At 43.8% G+C, this 24,381-nt stretch overlaps 1 protein-coding gene across 1 annotated transcript in view; it reads left to right on the forward strand.

Moving 5' to 3' along the window:
• The first annotated feature begins 2,117 nt into the window (after nucleotides 1-2,117).
• Nucleotides 2,118-24,381, forward strand: part of NUMBL (NUMB like endocytic adaptor protein) — a 53,473-nt gene continuing 31,209 nt past the window's right edge. Inside the window, exon 1 of the mRNA XM_044268615.1 lies at nucleotides 2,118-2,232. The gene's annotated coding sequence lies outside the window, so the exon portion shown is untranslated. The remainder of the gene's footprint in view (nucleotides 2,233-24,381) is intronic.

The following is a 24,381-nucleotide window of genomic DNA, read 5'->3' on the forward strand; positions in this document are numbered from 1 at the left end:
GATTACCACTTAGCGGAGAGGTGAGGAACTGAAGAGGAGCCTGGCCAGGACATGCTGAGGCTTCCACGTTCTTGATGACCGAGTATAATACAATATGATCTGACTCCTGCTTGTTTTGGTTTGTAATCGACATGCTTAGGCTACATGCACACGAACGCTGTTTGTTTCCGTGTCCGCTCCGGTCTTTTTGTGGATAGGATGCGGACCCATTCATTTCAATGGGTCCGCAAAAAATGCGGACAGCACACCATGTGCTGTCCGCATCAGTATGTCTGTTCCGTAGCTCCGCAAAAAAAATAGTGCATGTCCTTTTTTTTCTAGTTTGCGGACAAGTATAGGCATTATTACAATGGATCCGCAAAAAAAAACGGATCCGCAAAAAAAAAAACGGATGCCATACGGACTTCATCATACGGACGGATGCCATACGGACCGCAAAACACATATACGGTCGTGTGCATGTAGCCTTAATTTAATTGTATGTGTGAAAACACCCTTTGGCTTCCTGCACACATAGCGGGTTAAGCACGCAAAAAATACGCAGCGTAGTACCGTACCAGCAAAGTGTGTGAGATTTCAGAAATCTCATTTACTCTTTACTTTTTCGTTCCATGCGGAAATTGACCTGCCGTGTCAATTCTTTGTGCCGTTCGTTTGTGCAGATTTAACCCTTTGCAATGCAAGAGCGAGATCTGCAGCAAAACCGCATCAAATCCGCACCAAAAACCGCAAGCGGCACATGTCATTATTGGTGCGGATTTAGTGCAGAGCCACATGCAGAATTTCTGCAAGACAGCCCCGCAGGTAGCCTTAAAGGGGTTGTCCGGGCTTTTACTACTAATGATCTATCCTCAGGATAGGTCATCAATATCAGATCGGCGGGGGTCCGACGCCGGGCACTCTCGCCGATCAGCTGTATGAGGAGATGCGCGCAGTGCGCACGTGACGTCTCCCTTCTGTCTTCCTGTCCGCTGCTGCGGCGGTGAACAGGAAGAGTGACGGCACGTGCGCACTGCGCGCATCTCCTCATACAGCTGATCGGCGAGAGTGCCCGGCGTCGGACCCCCGCCGATCTGATATTGATGACCGGTTATATAAAGTTATCTCCTCTCCACAGCATAGGAGACAGATAACTATTAGATCCGTGGCTGGGATAAATGAACAGAACATTTGCACGTCCGCTCCATTAATTTCTATGGGATGTACTCACCTCTCTCCGGAATTTCCATAACATGAATAAAGCACCTGTACACATGCCCGACCGGCTGCTCCGTTCATTTAGAGGGGCTCCACAGGGGCCCTGGTTCTCATGATCGCGGGGGTCCCGCTGGTAGGGCTTCCACAGATCTAATAATTATCTCCTGTCCTGTGGTTAGGAGATCACGTTATATAACCGGAATACCCCTTTAAGGCTACCCTTTAAGGCTTACCGCATTTACAAACATAAATTTCCGTGCAGATTTCTCTGCATTTACGCACCACATCTGCGGATTTGATGCGGTTTTGCCGCAGATCTCACCCTTTTAAGTGCAAACCAAGAATTCACTGCAGATTTCTAAATCCACCCGGCAGAGCGTACACGAGATCGGTGTAATCTCATACACTACGCTGGTGCTGTATTACGCTGCGGTTTTTCAGTGCGAGAATCCACGCGGAATCCGCTTCGTTTGCAGGGAGTCTAAGATTTCTCTGATCTTGACTTCCCGTTGGCAAATTGTAAAGATTGCTAAAAATTGGATACAAAAAGATCTGATTTTCCTAAAAACATTTCCTAAAAACATTTATATCTATCTGTAGCGAATCGTAAACCGCCCGCCTTCTGTTCATTGATTGCAATGTATCTTCCGAAATCCAGGCTGCAAATGTTTATTGACATGATTTCCTGTCCGCTTCTTCTGCTTTCTAAATTTAGGGAGAGGAATTCGTCAGATTCCAGATACTTTGTAACAGAAGGAAAGGAATCTGAGCCCCTCGAACAGGGGGGAGGGTCTCAGGAAGGGGCCAGAATGGACCTATTTGCATATTCCAGCCTCAGGGACCAGTCAGCAGGCAGGTGGGCGGGGTTATGGTGATTGTCTCCTTCCTAAGGAGCATGCGTGGATTCATGGGTAACAAAGCAGAGCCTCAGTCACTGCATTTGGGATTATCCGTTGGGAAGGACGGAACTGGGATTGTTCTCCTGCAGATCCTGTGGATCCGCTCACCTCTGGAGTGAGATCTGCTCTGCCCCCGGTGAGTACATGGCTGCTCGCCTGTGGCATGAAGGGAGGGGACGGTCACACAATGAATGAGTCAGGGTGGCATTTATTTTGGATTTGCAGGAAGGGAGAGTGGGCGGATGCTGAATTCTGCATCTTGGAACCTGAGGAGCTATGTTGGTCTTGATAGACCCGCAGGTGTATGATGTGGCGGGTTTACACATTTCTAACCTGGATGCATGTATGTTACGGTTCTTTTTTTTTTATTTTTAAAGGGGGTTAATGCAGTCCTGGTATTGCGCAGGCAGGTCTATAGGACGAACGTAGTACGCGCATATACGTCCAACTGCGGGGACGCTTACGGTATATTTCCCTATCGCCGATGTTGCATGCACCGACGATAAAGAGGAGGATGAGCGTCGGCGCCGAAGATACGAGGTGGATGTGTCACATTTGGCATACGTACGCCGTTACGGGGTATGCAGGGTATGCAGTTATGTCTACTGTACACAGTATGTGTGTGGCCTCATGAAAAAGACATTAACCACGCGTGTGCTGGCGGAGGAGAGCGAGGGTGGCTCCTCCACAATTCATCCCAGCTGCCAAACTGTTTGGGCTCTGGGATTTACTGGCATTTCATTCAGCCACAGTAATAAGTGCCAGCTATCCCGGGGCTCGCAGTGCGGAGCAGGATGCTGCATGCGTGTGCCCTGTCTGTGTGCAGGCGTCTATGTACGTCAATGTTCATATGCGGTTCTCCGCCATGCACTGACCAGTCACTGTCCATTGGTACTATACTGTCTCTACTCATGACCCAGAACACATAGGGTTAATCTATACCGCCATCTGCTTCTGTGCCAGTGTGGAAAAGTACATGGGCTGTCACCCATGTGATGCCCAAGCTCGGTCCTCGCCCCGTAGGTGTCCTGTCAGTGTACACCAAGACCCGTGTTGGTCAGCGCTGGTGACAACTTCTGATTTTGATGCACACGTATACCCAGAGCTCAGGCGCATCCCATGTGCTGCCAATAGTATGCCCCTTGTAGTGTACCCATCCACAGCCTTGCTGCCTTGTGCCCTGGCACAGCCTCTGCCAATGTCTCCTGGTGTATTGTGTGGATGGCAGCCGTGGCTGCTCCTGTCCGTGATCAGCTTGTATGATAGATTTCAGCCAGACAGAACACGTGTGTTTCATACATCATCATCTGTCTGCAGCGCAGGACTGAGCCGAGGCCTGGCCAACAAGTCCATTATATCTATGGGGGTGGGCCTCTCTGAAATAGCCATTATAGGGGTCTGCATGGGGTCTTCCCATACTGTTTGCTGGGTGGACAGTGTGGGGGATGATGAGACTTCCCTGGGCAGAATTATATTGGTTGTGGATCTCTACATTGAGTGATGGATATTGGTCTTGTATGACATCTGCATGCAGCTGAGCCCCTGAGGACCTCTCGTGTAGGGGTCCGTAGAAGATCGGTATGTGACACCTGGTGGTACTGGTATACCTCCTATGGCCTTCTTTTTCCTAGAACCTACACTATAGTCCTTCTGCCGGGATCTCTGTGGAGTCCTGCGCATTACAGATGTAGTGTCCTACAGAAAGGAGGGTCTCCTCAATAACCTGGCTGGGGTGTAGCTAGGGGGCGCCACAAAAGTGTTACTAGTAAAGAAGATACATAACGGTAGATGATGAATGTGCCACTGAATTACACATCTGTGTATGGAGGTGGCATACAGAGCTTTAATAGGTATACAGGGGGAGAGGTACCCAAGAGAAGGGTTTCATGACAATAAGCTGATTACAAAGTGTCATCCTGAGAATCATTAGCAATCAGCTGTAATCTCTTTGAAAGGAAGAGTTTCGTTTTCTGGCAGCGCCACCACAGGTGAAACTAAGCATTACACATTCAAATCAATGGGCTGGACAGGACAGGTCCTCCAAAGCAAGAGATGCTCTTCGTGACTGCTCTCCATTCTGGCCAAGGGATGAAGACCCTGATCAGGGGGGTTCCCTTTATTAAAAGGGTTGTCTCATCGCAAACTTTGATGGCAGGCATTTCGTTAGGATATGCCATCGAAGTAAGATAGGTGAGGGAGGGTCCCCCATGTATCTCCAGAACAGGACCCCCCAAAGTGAAGGAGAGCTCACTGCGTATGCACAGGCGCTCTCCATTCACTGCTATGGGAGTTCCAATTGATCTGGAAGACCCATAGCGGTGAATGGAGAGTGGCCAGCTTGGGTAGTGAGCTCTCCTTCACTTTGCGGGGTCCATTCTGATGATAGGTGTGCGTCCCACCTATCTCTGACATTGACATCTGACATTGATGGCATATCCTAGCGATATGCCCTCAAAGTCTAAGATAAGATGAGACAACCCCTTTAACTCCTTTTAGAATTCTTTAATATGGTTATAAAATGAGGTTATTAACCCAACGAAACAAGTCCCTTTAAGTGTTTGCCTCGGACTAGCGTCATCCATGGTCTGTAATATAGCATTATAAAGTATGGGTGGCTATGATCAGCACAGGCTGAATTAAGAGCCACACACAAGTCCATACTGACCGTGGTTAGTCACCCACCTGTCCGATATGCCAAAGAAGTCCAGTCTCACATATCAGACAATGGCAGATAACTGCACACATATTTTCCACCCTTCAATAAAATTCCCTACCATTTAGTGTTACTCTTCAGATGCAATCTCCGCTACAAGGCGGCATCGTCGGCTGTGCCGTGTGGTTTGGCCCAAAAAAAAATCAACATTTCAGTCTGTTAAATGACAACCTTTTCACACCAAGAACCATGGCTATTCCAGCCCATCCATGCATTACACAGACAGCCCAGTGATTTCAAAGGGCACCATGTAATGCTTCAAATCCCCTCTAGAGGCACTACAGAGAAACTGAACACTTGCTGCTAGGTTCCCTCCCCGATCACAGCTGATCACTAGAAAAATCTGTAATCTTCTTATCTTTTGGGAGACATTTTGTGCTATAAAAGGATGTTAAAAGTGGACACCACCATGAATGATATAATAGAGACAAGAAACAAGTCGGCAGTTGGGCAGTTGAGCTAGGCAGGGGCGTAACTATAGGGGAACCAGGGGAAGCGGCTGCTTTGGGGCCCTGACCCAGAAGGGGGCCCATACAGGAAGAGGAGGACTAATAGATTTTGTCAGGGCCCCCTCAACAGTATTACATAATGAAATTATTTACAGTGACAGTATAGACAGTGTAGAAAACGGATGGAACTGCTGCCGGGCCTGAGTGAGTGATCTTTACTAGCCACAGGAATAGGGGCGGCATGAAAAGAAGGAGTTGCGAAAAAATAACTGGAGGGGGGGGGGGCCCATTCAAAAATTTGCTGTGGGGCCCAGTCATTACTAGCTACGCCACTGCTGCTAGGCATACATTTCTACAATTCAAGCAACTATCTGATTGGTTGCTATGTCCCGGTGTAAATTATTACACGTTGTGTCGTATCCGTATCAATCGCCATATTACAGCACTCGTTTGAAATTTAGGGGGAGATTTATCAAGACCAGTGCTTTCTGCGCCGGTCTTGATATCCTCTGTGCTGCTGGAGGATACGCCTAATTTATGGCGAGGCGCAGGCCGCATCATAAATTAGGAGCTTCCTTCAGCAGTCCGCAAGCCTAAACAGAAATCTCCAACAGCTCTGAGCTGCCATAGATTTCTGGCTTTATTTACGCCAAAAAAAAACTGGTGTAAATGAAGATAAATTTGTCTTGGGTGTTGGTCGCGCCCATTTCCCACCCTTGTCAGGCGCCTCCCCCCCCTTTTTTTTTGTAAGTGGCGAGGGCAGAGTCAAAAGAGGCACTTGTTTTTTGTTTGTGTTTTTTTTTTTTCAAAAAGTCACATTTAAAAAGTTACAAACACACAGTTTGCAACTTTTTAAGGCCACTTTTCTGCCGCAGGTGTTTTATTTTGTGCTAAATAATACATTTCTTGCATACAATAAACAGGATATTACGAGTCACCCTGGAGCTCCCCGATCTGTGTGAAGGCATTCATGAGTATAATAATGGACCCCTATGGGATTTCTAGTATCCTTATTTATAGAAATAGAGGTTGCATTGTTCTCCATCGCTCTGTATATTTCACCTTCAGAGGGACCCGCTCCTTCACGTTCTTCAAGTTCTGTTCTCACCATGTGGGTTTTGCTACTGGCACTTGCGCGGTTCCTTGTAGCGAGTTTCAGTCTCTGGATGCAAACAAAAATGTTTCCATTCACTGACAGCTAGCAGACATCTTGGAAATGGTGGGAAACCAAATCACAAAGTATATTCAGCAGCTTTATTGCTTTTTCAGTATATAGTGGTCGTGGTCCTAACCCTCCACCGAGGGTCTGTCTACGTGTTGCTGAATCCGGCTTGCCGACCAGGGGTAAGGGGACTCCTCCCGATAGGTAGCGGTCCCAGAGGTGGGACCCGCACCCCCCACTGTCACTCATTTATAGCACATCCTGCTATTCAGCAAAAATCCAAATCTAGCTTTCTGGCTGAACAGAGAATAAAATGTGATGTTATTGCTAGTATATGCCATCACTTTACAGTCAGTCGGGGGTCTGACCTTTGAGACCCCAACTGCTTCTAAAAATGAAGGGGCCACAGCGCTGATGTAAGTTTTCCCTGCCCCGTGTTACCCCAATTTCAGCTGGATCCATTCACTGGCATAGCAGGTGGCCGTGGGGACGGGGGGCTAAATAGGCACTGTGGCCCCTTCATTCTCAGAATGGTTGCGGGTCCCAGAGGTAAAATCCTAGCGAATACTGTAAATATGTTATGCCAAAGCTTCCTGCCAACAAGCCACACACACGAATGTTCATATTCACTGACAGCAAGCTGAAAATTGTGAGAAGTTTAAGCATAGAATATATATAAATACAGGATATGATGCAACGCGTAATCTTCCTAGCGGCTCGAAGGTGGAGCGTCACTTTAATACTAGTTATGTGATACTTTTCTGTCCATGGTTTTGCAGAATAAGCGTTCATGCGTCCTTCTATGGGACAGGAAGTCTGCGGTGTCGGCTAAAATAACATCTCTGCCCATCCTCCCAAAAATGACAGCCGCAGGAGACTTTTCCTTATGGATTTTTTTTATTGGCATAGCTTTTTTTATGTGTATTTGCAGTAATATGGGCTTGGCCAGATATGACGGAAGCATTACACACCTCATTGATCCCCTGCCGTACGCAATATAAACTGGAGTTCTGGAGTTTCCCGTATCCAGTATAGCTGGACATGGCCGCGGATCCTCATTGACTCTAAAGGGATTCGACTGTGACCTGGCTGCCTTCCGGGATAAATGCTGGTTTTAGGCTGGGCAAGCAGGACTTTTTTTCCGTCAGAAAGCCAGCATGTACGCAGAAAAGTGGCCGGATCACCATTGTATCCCATTATAGTCAATGGGGATCCAGCGGTGCGCCGTCATGTCTGGTTATATCGTATAGTCCTCTGCCGGTACAGAGTACTGTGGTTTATGCCGCGTATGTGGACCTAGTCTTCCTAGATCCTCTGCGTGTCTGTATTTCCCAGTGCCTCTCTCCATCTGACGCTTCGGCTGCGTTCACATATGCGGCATAAACTGCAGTACTCTTTTCCGGCATACTAGAGTACTGGAGTGTTCTGTATCCAGCATAGCCGGACACGGCCACACACACCGCCAGATCCCCATTGGCTATGATGGGATCCAATGGTGATCTGGCTGCTTTCTGGTATAAATGTCACCATGGTATCCCATTAAAGTCAATGGGGATCTGGCTGTGCGAGGCCATGTTATGCCGGATACGGTAAACTCCAGTACTCTGTTCATCTGCCGGAATAGAGTACCACAGTTTATACTGCGTATATGAACGTAGCCTTCCCCGGTCCTCTGCTGCTCTGTATTTCCCAGTGACTCTCGACAAGGAAGAAGTGACCACTCAGCCAATCACTGATCGCAGCAACGATCAGACTCAGCCAGTGATTGGCTGAGCAATCATTTCCTGTTTGTGGAGAAGAACCAGGAAGTAAAGACCGGCATCAGTACAGTAGCGGCAGTGGATTGGCAAGGTAGGATTTTTTTTTTTCTTAACATTTTTTTCCTACACCATTTGGAGCCTAAATAATTTCTTTTGGCCTGGACAAGCCCTGGCCAAAAGTGGCACCACAAAGCACCTCACCTTAATCTAAACTTGATCATGTTGTATTTAGGGCCTATATATATCGTTATTATTCCGACAGTACATAGCACTGTTATCTTTGCTCTGTTTGGCACTATTAGGTAGGCGCTGTTTGGCGGTATTATGTGACCGCTATATGGTATTGCCATTAGACACTGTGGAGTGGCTAGATTACAGAATGATTCCTCCCCATCCTGCTCCCTGGGAAAAAAGATTTACGGAAGCTCCTACATCTGCCCCGGGGTCTTGATCAGACCCTGAATACACATTTCTCCTTAGATGAGTAATATTCCCCAGTTGTATGGAGTCAGGCGGCATTATACCACGTAGACCGGGCCAGAGAACTGAAGTTGAAGGACGGCCGCTGACAATTGCATATTGCTTATTAATGAATATGGAACAGAAAGCCCGGTCAATTTCTTAACAGACCCGGCTACATTATGTCAGATAATAAGCCGAGGACAGGAAGTTTATTCTCCAGAGAGGGATTGAAGTAAAAGTCGATCAGCCATGGACGTCTATGTGTCCTCCATACATTAAATGAGCTTTCACTCAGGGACTTATTGAATATTATTTGTTACTATGTATGTTCTTTTATTCTGCTACAGTAGACTATGTATTGTGGATCTTATGGGGGGTGCGGTGGTAGCTGTTGTATCTCGTATTTGTGCCTGATGGAAACCAAAGACCCCTCTTCTACCACACCAGCATTCTACATTGTAGTTGGGGACTTGCTATGGCGTTTGCATTAGGACCCATGAGCTTCAGGTTTCCTCTGGTTCCAGCAATCAAGGTGTTTTTGGCCGTATCGGGCGGTCTGCAACTTCAGGTTCATTCCTCCATGGCACTTTTCTTCCAGCATCATCTTCAGGTTCATTCCTCCATGGCACTTTTCTTCCAACATAATCTTCAGGTTCATTCCTTCATGGCACTTTTCTTCCAGCATCATTTTCAGGTTCATTCCTCCATGGCACTTTTCTTCCAGCGTCATCTTCAGGTTCATTCCTTCATGGCACTTTTTCTTCCAGCATCATTTTTCAGGTTCATTCCTCCATGGCACTTTTCTTCCAGCAACATCTTCAGGTTCATTCTTCCATGGCACTTTTCTTCCAGCATCATCTTCAGGTTCATTCCTTCATGGCACTTTTCTTCCAGCATCATCTTCAGGTTCATTCCTCCATGGCACTTTTCTTCTAGCATCATCTTCAGGTTCATTCCTTCATGGCACTTTTCTTCCAGCATCATCTTCAGAACATGTTATGGTGAGATGAAAATCTTAGTCTTTAGAATCTCTAGTTGCAAGAAAAAGTAAGTGAACCCTTTAGGATAGGTTCACATGGAATTTTTTGGAGGAGGCATTGAGGCAGATTTTTCTACAGGTTTTTCAACTAAAGCCAGAAGTGAATCCAGCAGGAAGCAGAAGTATAAGTACTTCTTTGATATTTCTGATTCCTTTTGAATCGACTTTTGGCTTCGGATGAAAAACCTGCAGTAAAATCTGCCTTAAAACCTCCTCCAGAAAAAGCTTTTTGTGAAGTACCCTTAGAATGACCTGCATTGATTACTAATAAAATGTGATCTGATAAGTCACAATTATAGACAAATGCAACATAACTAAAGCATGACACAAACAGTTGAGCAGATTGAGTAAACAACCACAATGCAGGAAGAAAAAGTAAGTGAACCCCTGAGTTTAATAAGTTGTAGAACCCATTTAAGCAGAGATTGCCTCTATCAGATGTTTCAAAATACTGCAAGTAAGATTGGCACAAGATTGAGGAGAGATCGTGGACCATTCCTCGCTGCAGATGTGTTTCAGGTCATCAATATTTCTGGGATGCCTTGCTTGTTCACACAGCCCTCTTCAGGTCATGCCAGAGCATCTTGATAGGGTTAAGGTAGGGTTAAGGTAAGGACCTGGTCATTCCTAAAGACAGATCTTCTTTTTCAACCGTTCTTTAGTTGTGCTTTGGGTCTTATTTCATTATCTAATTAAAAAAGTAAATAGACAAAGTATTACCTCACTGATCCCTTATATTCCAATGCTTTCCCGATCCCCGATGGTGCCTACTTCCTGGTCCATCTGAACACACAGGAAATTAGAGCTCAGCCAATCATATGCCACAGGAGTGACCCATCCCAGCCAGCGATTGGGTGAGCGGTCATTTCCTGTGTGTCAAGAAGGACCAGAGATAAGTAGAGACCAGCTGGGACCTGGAAAGCCATTCTGACCTCAAATTATTACCTGGATAAGTTCTTTAAAGTTTATGGGAAGTCCAGGAAGAGTTAAGCAAGAACACTGCATAAGCCTCTAAAGTTTCTGTTTTGTGGTCATTCCTAGATCAGAGGTAGGGTTCATAATGTCCAGCAAATGGGACTTCAAACCTCGGGAGGTATGTGGTTAGTCGGCTACATAATGACATAATGTCAATGATGACATGCATCCAGATATTTGGATAGCTCCAGCTTTTTGGCTTGGCAAGCAGGTTTACATTACGTTAGCTGGTATTTCAAGCGGCATAACATAAGCAGATGTGGCAGACCACCCATAAGCATTGCAGACTGGTCATAGATAGCACAGGTACCTGCTGCTATGAGAAGCCATGTACAGACACAAACCAGACACAAACCAGACACAAACCAGGCGAGAGCTGGATTTCTGCCTCTCATAACAGTCAGTGTAAGCCACTTACCAGCCGTTTAGCTTTGGAAATGAACGGCTATTTGATTATTGAACGTAGTGTAGTATATAAGACCTGTAAATATTTCCTAAAAGAGGGTGTATGACATTAGAAAATCATGTTTGTTTTGCTCCAGAAACAGCGCTACTCTTGTCCATTGGCTGTGTGTGATATTTCAGTGTTCTCAGTCCTATTCACTTAAAGGGCACAGGTCAGCATGATTAACCTATTAAACCAGATATACTGCCTAATAGATTTGATCTTGCCGATTAAAACGATACCTGTCTTGTGAAAATCAGTTGCAGCGTTCCCGAGAAAAAATACTTTTATTCTATAAGCAAATAAGTTCTTCTGTGCGTCAAGGGGCAGGACCAGCACTAGAAAGCTGAGGCCCCTCCCCTCAGTGCACTGAAGCTTTCATTTGCATTACAAATAAAAGTAATTTTTTCTCGGGAATGCCGCAACCGATTTTCACAAGACAGGTGTCATTTTAATCAGCAGGATCAACTCTTCTAGACAGTATGCTTGATTTAATAGGGTTGATCCGGCTGTTGGTGCCCTTTACAGTATCCATTTTGCTCATTACGAGACAAGCCAAACAAGAACATTAACCCCTTCTCATGTAACAGTACTGAGGTAGTTAGTAGTACCAGTACATCAATATGAATTTGTGGGCACTGCTAGTGTGCCCTCGTGGGTCAACTGCGGGTGGATTTTTGTAGTACACAGTTGCATTCCCATAGCAGCTTCTGGGCTCAGAGAAACCTATTTTCCCAGCAGTTAACCTTCTCAGTGCCATGTTCACCAGGGCCGGTGTCACTATGGAGATAGACTGGGATGAGATAGAGCTCGCCAGGGCTGTCTCTTGTAGAAGTCTCTTAAGGTATAACACTGATAAGCCCTAGCAGGTGTAGGTGTATATGTGTGCAAGTATATTGTAATTAGAAAAAGTAAAGAAATACAATTAAAAAGTTCTGTTAAAAAATGTAATAAACATGGCACAAAACACAATGGGGCAGATCGTAAAAAGACCACTGGAGGAAGATGTGCCATATCTATTAATTTAAATCTAAGCCATTTATGAGCTCATGTAAATACTCGTACTTTAATAAAGCTGCCCCAATTGTTTAAAAAACTAAAGAGGGTGCATGGGATTAAAGGGGTTGTCTCACTTCAGCAAATGGCATTTATCATGTAGATAAAGTTATTAGAAGGCCCTTACTAATGTTTTGTGATTGTCCATATTGCCTGCTTTGCTGGCTGGATTCATTTTTCCATCACATGGTTACGACCACCATGCAATCCAGCAACAGTGGTCGTGCTTGCACACTATAGGTTAAAGCGCCAGCCTTACTGCTGCCCTGGACTGCGCATAGGCACCCTTGCGCAGCAGACTCCTTCCCGGCCACCTCGTATCTGTGCTGCAGCGGTGGTCATAATCCCTGGAAAAGAGCAGTGTATAATGCGATGGAAAAATGAATCTAGCCAGCAAAGGAGGCGATATGGACAATCGCAATATATTAGTAAGAGCCTTGTATTAATGTTGTCTACATGATAAATGCCATTTGCTAAAGTGAGACAACCCCTTGAAGAAAACATGGCTGCATTCCCTTATGCGGAACCATTCACTTCAATGGGGCCACAAAAAACGGAAATGACTCCATGTCCGTGTGTTCGTTCCACAAAAAAATAGAACATGTCCATTACGGACAAGGATAGGACTGTTCTACTAGGGGTAAGCCATTCCGTTCCGCAAAATGCGGAATGCACACGGCTGGTATCTGTGTTTTGCTGATCTGCAAATTTCGGACCGCAAAACCCCTAACTAAAGAAAATGTTGTTGTACGCCTCTGGCACCATTTATCTAGGAGGCAGCAATGGAAAAAGCCCAATCTTATGCCACTGAACAAGGCATAAAACTTTAGATGATTGACGGCATCTTATGAGCAGCTTTTGTGGTGAGACACCAAGTACCTCGTGCCTCTGTGGGGTTACATTTATAGGACATGTTCATAAATTAGGAAAGGCTAAAAAAAATTGGTTTCATTCAAGGGCAATGAATTGTGCGGTACAGGAAGACAATGAGTATTTTTTGGTCATACTTCCACCATTACCCATATTTCGGAGCTCGTAACCCTTCTTTATTGGCTCAGCTTTCTGCAATGTAAGCTCCTCGACATATGCATATTATCTAAAAATTTGTATCGCCAGGAAAAGCATTACAAGTCAACCTGTAACACAACCCGATGTTCTATTGATCCACAGTCATGGAAACCTGCGACGGTCATGAAATCTATTCTAGAAAGGAGGAGGATGGAAAATGTAACCTCCATTTCCAGTAACTGAATCCATTAATTGCCTTCCATGTTATTAAGATGTTTTGTCCATACGTGTTACTTACATGCCCGGCTCCTGTCTGTTTTTTTTCTTTTGGGGTTAAAAGAGTTGTCTTTTTGCTGAATGAAACCAGTGCATACTGGAATCATTTTATCTATTAACTGGAGTTTCTGAAATCAGCAAGTCAGTCAAAATCTATATGATACGACGCATCCAAAGGGCAACCGACAGACTCTGATATGAGGCAGTGAGGTCCATTAATCATGATGGATCCAGCAGAGCATCATGCCCTCAGTTATAAATAGTACCATGATGCCAGTGTGAACCTTGCCTTAGCATTGCCATCAAAAGTAATGGACGCGCCGATGGAGATGCAGAACAGCAATGTGAACAGAGCTTAATCAGTAAATTGCATCCATTACGATCTCTGATGCAGAAGCAGAGGCCTTAGTCATTTAACCTTATAGCTTGTATATTTCATACGTTACTGGTATTTAAATGGCAGCTCTGGCAATACTCATGTGGACCATATGTGGTGTTTTCTTTCCAAGGACATCTGTGGTTTGCCAGTTCCACCCTATTTTCCTGCAGTTTTCTATAGGCATGTTTATATATCATTTAATTGGGAGTATAGTTGATAGATTTGTAATAAAGTTCCACCAGGTTTTCCCTCCAAACCTGGGTGTTGTTACTCACCTCTCTTCATTTCAGTGGTGGGTCACCACTTGCCGTGTAAGTTTGTTGGGCCATCTGACTCGCCTCTCGTAACTCCAGTGATGCCTTCCGCTCTCAGCTGCGGCTCAGCTGGCCCTGACCTTGGCCTTCCTCCTCCTCACTGCCATCTGGAACTTTTTGATAACATTGTTCATGGTGGTCTGTTGAAGGGGACTCCGGCCTTACTACCTCACTTTCTAATCGAGGTAATCCATTTTGTGGCTTTTCTCCTTACTTCTTATATTCATCATGGCTTCCTTATTGGATCTTGTTTTTGTATTTACCTGGTTCCTGTTGTCCTACTTCCCTAATTTCATCCATATTATCTTCAGGCTTGTGCCATCCTGACTGCTCTCTTGATAACGACTCTTGGCTCAGTTTGTAAGTACGTTACAGTTTCCTCAGTGCACCCAATGCCAATCTGCAACTATTCTGGGGATCATGACCTGGATAAGGAAGTGGGTAATCCTAAAATATAACATTTAATAATTTTCAGGATAAAAAACGAGAAAATCCTAAATAAAGTGTGCAAAGACAAACCTTGGGATAAAGGGTGATTGAGCCCTACGTAATACAAGGATAATTATCCCAAATGAAAATACATGAATATATTGAAAATATAGTGCACGGCGGCACTAGTAACCAGTAGGTCCTACCGGTGCCACGGGACAGGAATCAGATAGTTCACCACCAGCTGTACTCCAATAAGGATTTCTCCACGGATGAAAAACGATGAAGAAGTGATATCAGGCAGTGATACACAGTTGTGTAGGGTCCCTGTACAAGCCCTATGGCTGGCTAGCAAAGTGGCCCTAATACTAGATATAGGTAGCAGCCTCACCACAGGGCACTCGTCCTAACAAGGACGACCCCGTCCGGAACCTGTCCCTGAAGATCTAAATACTGTATGTCCCTAAAAATCTATGAAACGCTCCCCTGGGACTAGGAAAGTCCATACCTCCTTGCAGGAGTAAATATTGAAGAATGGGGGGGATACTTCAGGCTGCACACTCTAGTCTAGCCAGTGACTTTGCTCTCTAACTGGAGAGGTCTGTCCTCTAACAGGTGTTACTGACTCTCGTGAGGCTATTCAGTATTATCTGCCCTTCCGCCCTATAGCATCTAATTGAGATCTTTATAGCTGGAACACAGAAATATTTAGTAAAGAGTACTGTTTATAAAGGAAGAATGAAATTCAGATTTCTGGATATAGGCTGGTGGCCATTATAGCACCTTGACCAGGAATTTACTAGGTAACCGTGGGACCAAATTGCAAAAAATCCAATGGGACTCCTATAGGCAAGTAGCAAAAATGGTCTGTCCTGTTTTTTCTTGGGCTTATTTTAATACTTTTTCTAATCCCATTCAGTCTGGCAGCTTTTACTGGGTGTGTGCCCTTTGTGGTGTAACTGTCACAGCTTCTAGCTGGCAGTTGAAAGATAGAACTGAGCACGTGTGACCATCTCAGTGAGGTGGACAGAGAAATAAGGAAAAGAACAAACAGCAGGTGGTGCTATAGAGATACATTTTATGGTATAGCTCAGTGTCCACACAAAATTTTTAATCACATGCAATTACAAAATTATTTAGATCCAGGTGCTGGTTTGAAAAAATTAGTATTTTTTTCCTGGGACAACCCCTTTAAACTTCTCCCCTAAATTCATATAATCTTAAACTTCAACCTGGGGCCTAAGGAGATCAAAGGTCCCTCTCTCGCACATGACGAGACCAGTATTATAAATGATGCATCATAATTGGGGTACTGTGTTTTAGATTTTCTTCGGGGCACCTTTAAAAACGATTGTCTTGACTTTGAAGCCTCTAACATTATTAATTTTTTTGTTCTTGCTCCATTTTTCGGTTATGGATAGAGTGATACAAGAGTCCCTCTTGCTCTGCTGTTAGATGAATGCATACGATTAGGCCTCTTGTCCTTTTTCTATGCATTGTCACAGTTCTCGTCGGCTCTCTCACTCTGCCAGTATGCCGTCCTTGCACATTTTCCTTCATTCATTGAAACCCTTTCCTCCATTCATGCACTTTTTTAGGAAGCTCATTACCATATAATTGGGGGCTTTGAATAACGAGTGGGTGAGTGAATGAATGAAACCATGGTTTACTAAGACATAAAGAAAATTGTCATATCTCTCGCCCGCTGGTTCCTCAGCACGGTCTATGAAAAGCTGCTTGACTGTGTGTTTGCCGTTTATGGGAAGCACAATATAGAAATACATAGAATATCTGAACAGCATGTCCTCAAATGCCTCATTGCTTGGCCTATAAGAATTAATATGGTAGGGATTGCCTTCAGCCCACAAGATGCTCCTTGTTACACTGATCAGGCCGAGTGATTTTATGGTTCTCTTCCTGCAGGCGCCTGAAGGGCAGGAAGGAGGAGCTGTTAAGGAGTATTTTTATCCTTTTGTAAGTGCTGAGGATGCTGATTGACAGATTCATCCTTTGCTGCAGATACCGGAAGTAATAAACCATTAATATGTCACAGTGGACATTGCCGTGCACTTATATGACGCCTGGCAAAAAAATGAAGAAATTGCAATTACGAGGCTTCCCATCTGTAATGACAGTTGGTTTCATCCGATCCATCAAAATAATTTTTGATCCATCATCACTTCCATAGCAGTTGTCATGTTTGACTATAATGGAACATTACGGATGAATATTGGTTCGTTTGTCTGAAATCTTCAGGTCTTTGCCCATGCACATAAAATATTGGCCGACCGAAAGTTGTCTTGACTGCCGAATAGTGAAGCAGATGGGTTTAGCGCCGATTATCTGCTGAGGAAGGATTTCGTCAATGGAAATGTCTTAAAACCCAAGTTGGGAATTCGTCTCACCTTGTCTCCATCTCAGCTAAAAATGGATGGATCCACCAATATCAAACTGAATATGGAAGATTGGAAGCCAACCATGCACTTTAGACTAATGTGTATGGTGGCAGCTGAAATACCCTCGAGCTTACTATGGGGGTGGATAATATGTTGGCAAGTTGGGTTTCAACATTTGTTTCCTGAGAGAGGAGCCACTGACTAATAGGCCAATTTAATTATGTATATTTATGGGATAGCTCTGCTATGTGTATGTCCAGCTGAAGGCCAGAAGCATATCATGAAGCTCTAGGAGCCATGTGCCATTTATAATGTTGGTGTCTTCTTGGTTAGCAGAGGTATTTTTGGTTCCTTCCATACACCAGGCCCAGATGCCACTGCTTCCTCTCCACCTTGCTTGAGGTGTACTGCAACTTAGTATGTGGTATGGCTATCCAGACCCAGTGAAATCCAGCTTACTACCAACTTGGGTGATGGTCAAAGGTATAATGTAAACTAGCATCTACAGCTGAAGTTACAGGTGCAATCACTATTACTATTCTTTACAAAATGCTTCACCCTTGGAGCTGAATACTGCACAACCATGGAAAGCTTTTTCCAGATCTTCTGCGTCTTCCCCCAGCAGGTCCATAATTGAGTTTAATTAAACATTTCCCATCTGAGAGATATTGCACTGCTTATTTTTCTTGCTGTTCACACCAAAGAATCAAAATAGCAATTTCCCCCGGGAGAATACAAAGGGTGAGGAGGAGTTTTAAGATAATTTTTGCATGAGTCACATTGTGCAGACGTTCATGATCAGGTTACAAGAACCAGGAGATGTAAGGAATCTCTTCCCCAGTATCTTCCATCTTATATGGACAGGGTATTATTACTGTATGTCTTTGCTTGCTATGGGAAATAATTGCTCGAAATATTAGTCTCTTGCCTTGTGAGCTCCCACTAGATACCACAAGTTCTTGGCAGGATTGTAATTGTGGAACAAGGAGGATTTTAACGGTAAAATAAGGCGTTGCATTTTATCACACTACATTTTTTTATGGATTCCATTTGATGGTCCAAAAATATTCAGAAGAGGACAGTATTTTTCATGTAAATGGCCTCTTCCACCACCTGAGGAAAACTCACAGGTCTGTATCGCAACAAATCTAAAGGCAGCAAATAAGTGTTGGTCAACATTGACAGCTCCACCATCTTTTTGTCCAAATGACCAAATCGGTCTAATACATTTATTTTTAAGATTTTGAGTAATCAACCATGTTCATTAAAAAGTTGAATTAGAATTTTTGTTTTGTGCCAAATGAAATATACACAGAGAGATTCTTCCCAGACATCACTAAAAGCAAAGTTCCAGGATCTTCCTGGTGCCTCTCAAGCTTTTATTTCCTACATCCCTGCAGAAGGCAGTCAACATTGGCTTATGGAAAGTTAACAGACCTGTCTTCTTTCCTCTGAGGTCAGACTTCCATATAATTCCCCATCCCTCTAGCGGAAGGAAATCCTTTTGTTGATGTAAAAATAGAGACCCTCCCTGACGTCTCTCTAGCAGTCTCGGGGTCCGCACCCTTAAAGACGTTGAATGATGGTGATCGAGGAAGGAAGTGAGGAGTTAGTCTTTCTGTAGGAAGTTACACTCCCTGAAGAGCATTTTTTGGTCTTCCACAGTAGCACTCTGAAATCTCTTAATGATGTCACCAAAACAATGAATGATCTGTATATGTAAAGTCAGTTGTGTCCTTCATAGTGGTGACATAACGAATGAGTATTTATTATATGATGACTTTTATACTATTGTATAGTATATTGTTTTTGGTGTTTTTGTTTCTTTTTGTTTTGTATTTTTCGACCTAGACACCCAGTACAATGACTTGAAGTTTAGGACTGTGATGCTTAATGGCTAGTCCCCAAGTTAAACTTTTGCTCTGTGTTTCTTCCTCCAGGTTGTGAGAATTCCATATCCCCTGTTCTTCCATATGGGAGAAGCAAAATCACCACACTTATGGCCATCTCTCTGAGATGTTATCTGTTCCAATCTTATATTAGGATTGTAGCTATTTTCTTGAAAACATCATTGTTTTTCACTAAGTTTGATATGCATTATGGCTTTTACTCTTCTAATGTCATATTCGTAATGTAAAAGGTTGTCCTTTATGTAGGATTTTTCTTCTAATGGGGTTAAATTATTATTATTATTTTATTTATTTTTTAGAAAGGAATTACCGGTAATTGTGTGAATGTTAGGTTGCCCTTGAAAACAGTAAAAATAATTATATCTACCATGTGTTCTAGCTGGGGCTCCAGCAAGTGATCCCTGTCCTACATATGTTTTCATGCCTGCTTACCTATTATCAGTGCCATATTTGACAAAGAATCAGCAATACTACACAGATGATGGATAGGTATGATATAAGTGCTGGAGGGCATGTAAATTTCAAGTCGACACAGTGGACCAGTTACATAAATTACTGTACAGGTTGGCCAACTGCTGGTTTTCGGGTGGTTTAGGACTATAGGTGCAGATAGGGTTAAACTGCTGAGCTTTGGGGTTTTCTGATATTCATTCCTTATATGAGTTATTCCCAACCTTATTATCATGGGCGAGCTTCTAGGAAACCCCTAGAGGTTTAGTGTAGCAAGAGGTAAATGCTTGGCCAGGGCTATAGTCAAGCTGTTTTGCCAAGAATTCCTGAGCATGAAATTATTCCATCCCTAATATAAACGTGAGGTACCAATAATTCCAGCCATAGATATCTAAAAAGATTTTCCCAGGTCCAGTAGTTTCCGCAAAGACACTTTAATTCTGCAGAACTTAGCCTGAAGGAGAAAGTTTGTAATATACGACTTACCATTGTATGGATCGGGAACCTGGTCACATGATGCTCCCCTTCTGAAAATACAGCTTCTGCCAACGTCACATTCTTTAGCAGGTTTTCACACTGAGCTATGGATGAGACGTCACTTCCGCTGTGGATGAGGACAAAAGTATTCCTCTTCCTAGTTCATGTGCAAACTTCTCATGCACCAAGTAGAGGAATTGTTCTGGCCCAGTCCACAGTGGAAGTGACGTTCATCCATAGCCCAGGCTGGAAATCTGGTAAAGGACGTCACATCAGCAGAAGCTGGATTTTCAGAAGAGGAATATCATAAAGTGGCCGAACCACTCAACTTCAGAATGGTAAATATTTTAAATATGTTCTCCTACAGGTGAGTTCTGTGTAATTAAGGTGGCTTTGACGGACCCTCCAGGTCAAGGAAAACTCCCTTAAGATCCAGAAATAAGAAAAACATGGGTAGCATTTGATGTGTGGAGTTTTTGTATTAAACCCTGACGTCGGGGTTTATGTGTCTCCCATAGACATGCAAATTACTTAGTTATTCAGTACATCAGGTACTTATTATGATGTGTTTGCTGTGGGGGAACCGCAATGGTTGCATTACAAAGTCCTCTATGATCATAAGATGCCCATACAGGGCGTATGACAAGGCGTGGCTATGGTAGACAGGACATGAAGATGACGGTGAACTTGTGGACTTGTGTTCACCAAAGGAAGCCAAAATGGGGGGCTGCCAAAGTCAAAGCCTGTGATTCCCACGCATTTTAAGTTATGATCATCATGTAGATATGTCCTTCACATTAAAAGTGGATAAAAGTTGACTTTTTTTAGAAATTAATTCTTTATCTCTAGGAGGGGGTGTTTGATTGGATACGTCCTTGGTGACTAGTAGTTGTGTCTAGATGGACTTCTTAGGATAAAAGACTGAACCCTGGCCTTACTCCTGCCAACTGCTGGTTATCTGTTAACCTAGGGTGGGGGAGGAAAGTCTAGCAAACAGCTGTCCTGATTTTTTTTGTGTGTCTACGTTACTCCCCAGCTGCTTTCCATACCCTCTCCGCTGTCCGAATCCTTTGTCCCATCTCTCTCCGACACCTCCCTCGTCTATGCACAGCTGTTGCCAAGTATGACTTTTCTTGGCCTTAATTAAAACAAGGATACACAATGGATAGGAAGGGGGGCATCAGTCACACCTTCCCCGGCAACCACCCTCAGTCAGCTTTGAGGCCTAGTGTGTCCCTGGAAGGCCTATGGCTGCAGTAAATGAGATTTTAGTTGTTAAAGGGGGGGAATGTTTTGGGGAGGAATTACTGTTGTCACAGCATCTGTGTCCTATTCAGACACTCGTGCTGGAACTATTCAAGTGACATAAAAGGAAGGGAGATGGGTATTGTCTATGGCACACGCTGCCTAGCTCCTGCTACCCCCCTGTGAGTGAAAGGTCATTTATATTAATTATTTGTGTGGTAGAATTAAGTGACTTGCACTGGCCATCTGTAAGACACCACTCGGCTTGTGTCTTCAATGTTATTTACATGCTTATGTTAAACCCTTGACAGTCTGCACACGGTAATTTTTAAAAGAAAAAAAATATTATGGCGTCTGCTGAAATGGGATGGGCTATAAAAATATGGATTTACAGAATTTTCTAGGTCACCTTCTTGCTCGACCAGGAATCAGAAATCTCAAAATGTAGTAGTAAGTGTGTCGTTCAACTTTAAATGACATTTAGATGCAAAAAAAACATTAAAATAAAAAAATTGTCCAAAAAGTGCCCCTTTTTAAATTCTTGATTTGGGAAAACGTATATTTTAAAATTTTTGGAATATTTTCAGCTATTTTGCACCTACTTCAGCTTGACGTAGCAACCCTTTAAGATATAACAACATGGAAAATTGATATAAGTTCGCTTCCCCCTTCTGTAGTTGATTTGAGGTCTCCTACCTCCACCTCCTTCATCAGTTACAATTAAAGGGACCCACAAAATAACATGGGGAAGTCCAAACCGGACAAGCTTTTTAAAGCTTGATTGATGTGACGCTTGGTCACAGATATTTGACTTCTGGGCTATAATTCATTGGGAATAAATGGCTGATGCATTGTTTTAGGTAGAAACCATGGAACAGCATGTTGTCCTCCAGCCATGACGGCATTTGTTATTAGGCCTGGTCGGCCTGTGTCTTTAGAAGGGAGAGGTGCAGAGTCTCTCTCAATGGTAAATAAACCGGTACATGGTCAAATGCTGGTGGGATGAATTCTGTAGGGTTTTGGTGAAAGCAATGCGTTTTCTACAAAGTCTAAGGGGTACAGAATTCATGAAGGAGAACCAGATTGCATTTTTATAGGCCCCTTTAGGCCTATAAGTATGATATGATGCAAGTCTCTTCAAGGGGTTGTCCACTTTGGTAATCTCTCCTCAGACTGCTATCACATTGTTCTCTCTGCTTTGATCCACCTCCACAGAAATGAAAGTGACCCTCTGGTTCAAGAAACAAAATATACATGAACTGGGCAGTCAACACAATACTTACTTGGTGCCCACCTTTTCATCTGCAGATTTGTAATTTCCCTGGCTTCACGGCTTCTCAGACTATCTGAAGCACACTTGCACTTAGTAGTCCAAGACACGTCCTGCTTCCTTTGGATTGGCCAGCACTGTTTACTTGAACAGTACTGGCCAATCCGAGGGTAGGGCTGGACGAGCGGGAAGGGTCTTCATCTTGGAGGACAGAAGAGGAGCCCGAGAAATGGTGGATCTGCAACTGAAAAGATGAAAAGGAGGGCACCAGGTAAGTGTTCTGTTCGGTTCTCAGTTAATTTGTTTTTTTTCTTCTTGAAATGGAGGGTCACTTTAATCCTTTAGAGGCTCCAGTATGCCACGCTCGTACCATGTGACGTGGGCCTCAGGCTACTGTATCTTACAGGCCAATAGCAGCTCCAGTAGGTGCCATACAATGTCTATGCACGCTTTGTCTTTTGGAGCAAATCCCACCTTTTATCCTCTTGCCATGACTCCTCCTAGGTTGATGATGCAGCTCAATGGTGTCATGGCGCACATCTTCCTCCTTTGTGGGTCCAGGCTCTTCCTTTACCTACTTACCCTCTGTACCTCCTTCCTTCTTGCTAACTGAAGAAGACTATGTATTCCACCTCTAACTACTGCAGCTTGTCTTGGCAGCAAAGCAGGGCATCACCACCTACCATCTGGGCAGCCTGCAAAACGAGAACATGGAAACACATATACAGTATATACTGTATACAACCACATATTATACTAACACATATTGTAAAGCCCATGCCCGTGCTGTGGACCGCAAGTTCTATCTTTTTGCGGTCCGAAAGCACGGAACGGAACCCCAGAAAGCACTTCTTTAGTGCTTCTGTAGTGTTCCGTTCCGTTCTTCCGTTTCGCATCCCAGGATTTGCGGACCCATTGAAATTAATGGGTCCGCATCCGTGATGCGGAATGGCCACGGAACAGTGCCCGTGTATTGCGGATCCGCAAATGCAGTCCGCAATACGGCAAAGGGGCAGCGCACGTTCGTGTGAACGAGCCCAAAGCTATACACGTTACTGAGCAGTCTCTCTGCCATTAGCAAATCCATTAAAAGAAACTGATAATAGCCAACAATACTGCAAATTTTGAATTCTTCTGCAGCACCACAGCAGGTGAAAGTAAGCATTAGGCCTCTTTTTCAGTGTTTTGCGGTCCGTTTTTCACGGATCTGTTGTTTCGTTTTTTGTTTCAGTTGTGTTTCCGTTTCTGTTCCGTTTTTCCGTACGGCATATACAGTATACAGTAATTACATAGAAAAAATTGGGCTGGGCATAAAATTTTCAATAGATGCTTCCGCAAAAACGGAACGGATACGGAAGACATACGGATGCATTTCTGTATGTGTTCCATTTTTTTTGCGGACCCATTGACTTTATTGAAGACACGAACGTGATTTGCGGGCATTAATAGGACATGTTCTATCTTTCAACGAAAAGGAAAAATGGAAACGGAATGCATATGGAGTACATTCCGTTTTTTTTCCGGAACCATTGAAATGAATGGTTCCGTATACGGACCGTATATGGAACGCAAAAAACGGCCCGTAAACTGAAGAACAAAAACGGTTGTGTGAAAGCGGCCTTACACTGTTCTTACAGAAATTGGTAGGCTCTCTGTGTAATGCATGGGTGGCCGGGTCCTCCAGAGCCAGAGACATTCTTCATAGCTGCTCTGGTAAAATAGTTTAGTTCTTAGCTATCTTCATCAGTTGCATAGACTTTGAATAAAGTGTCAGGGTGTGCTCGACTGCCGCTTCATTGAAAGTCCACATACAGTCATGTGAAAAAATTAGGACACCCTTTGAAAGCATGTGGTTTTTTGTAACATTTTTAATAAAAGGTTATTTCATCTCCGTTTCAACAATACAGAGAGATTAAAGTAATCCAACTAAACAAAGAAAACTGAAGAAAAGTCTTTTCAAGATCTTCTGTAAATGTCATTCTACAAAAATGCCTATTCTAACTGAGGAAAAAGATAGGACACCCTCACATGTATTCCCTCTTAAATTGGCTCAGATCTCACACAGGTATA

The sequence above is a fragment of the Bufo gargarizans genome, chromosome 9, assembly GCF_014858855.1.
Source record: "Bufo gargarizans isolate SCDJY-AF-19 chromosome 9, ASM1485885v1, whole genome shotgun sequence".
In the NCBI taxonomy this organism is placed as follows: Eukaryota; Metazoa; Chordata; class Amphibia; order Anura; family Bufonidae; genus Bufo; species Bufo gargarizans.